Source organism: Arachis stenosperma, chromosome 9 (assembly GCF_014773155.1).
Source record: "Arachis stenosperma cultivar V10309 chromosome 9, arast.V10309.gnm1.PFL2, whole genome shotgun sequence".
Taxonomy (NCBI): Eukaryota; Viridiplantae; Streptophyta; class Magnoliopsida; order Fabales; family Fabaceae; genus Arachis; species Arachis stenosperma.
This window is the reverse complement of record NC_080385.1, coordinates 9,615,657-9,616,609: the sequence shown is the minus strand read 5'-3', so window position 1 is coordinate 9,616,609 and position 953 is coordinate 9,615,657. Positions and strand designations below refer to the sequence as shown.

At 41.7% G+C, this 953-nt stretch overlaps 1 non-coding gene across 1 annotated transcript; it reads right to left on the bottom strand.

Annotated features, from left to right (window-relative positions):
* Positions 1–566: 566 nt before the first annotated feature.
* On the bottom strand, positions 567–674 carry LOC130953801 (small nucleolar RNA R71). The gene has a single exon (XR_009075962.1). It is a non-coding gene; the product is annotated as a small nucleolar RNA R71 (small nucleolar RNA).
* Between the last annotated feature and the right edge of the window lie 279 nt (positions 675–953).

The following is a 953-nucleotide window of genomic DNA, read 5'->3' as shown; positions in this document are numbered from 1 at the left end:
ATTCTTGTTCTCTTCTCTTTCTTATGAGCAGGAGCAAAGACAAAAGCATTCTTGTTGAGGCCGACCCTGAACCTGAAAGGACCTTGAAGAGAAAGCTAAGAGAAGCCAAAGCACAACTCTTTTTAGAGGACCTGACTGAATTCTTCAAGGAAGAAGAACAAATGGCAGCCGAAAACAACAACAATGCCAACAATGCAAGGAAGGTGCTGGGTGACTTTACTGCACCTACTCCCGACTTCTATGGGAGAAGCATCTCTATCCCTGCCATTAGAGCAAACAACTTTGAGCTTAAGCCTCAATTAGTTTCTCTAATGCAACAGAATTGCAAGTTCCACGGACTTCCATTGGAAGATCCTCATCAGTTCTTAGCTGAGTTCTTGCAAATCTGTGACACTGTCAAGACTAATGGGGTAGACCCTGAAGTCTACAGACTTATGCTATTCCCTTTTGCTGTAAGAGACAGAGCTAGGACATGGTTGGACTCTCAACCTAAAGAAAGCCTGGACTCTTGGGAAAAGCTAGTCAATGCCTTCTTGGCAAAGTTCTTTCCACCTCAAAAATTGAGTAAGCTTAGAGTGGAAGTCCAAACCTTCAGACAGAAGGATGGAGAATCCCTCTATGAAGCTTGGGAAAGATACAAACAATTGATCAGAAAATGTCCTTCTGACATGCTTTCTGAATGGAGCATCATAGGTATTTTCTATGATGGTCTCTCTGAACTATCCAAGATGTCTTTGGATAGCTCTGCTGGAGGATCTCTTCATCTGAAGAAGACGCCTACAGAAGCTCAAGAACTAATTGAAATGGTTGCAAATAACCAATTCATGTACACTTCTGAAAGGAATCCTATGAACAATGGGACTAATCAGAAGAAAGGAGTTCTTGAGATTGATGCTCTGAATGCCATATTGGCTCAGAACAAGATATTGACTCAACAAGTCAATTTGATTTCT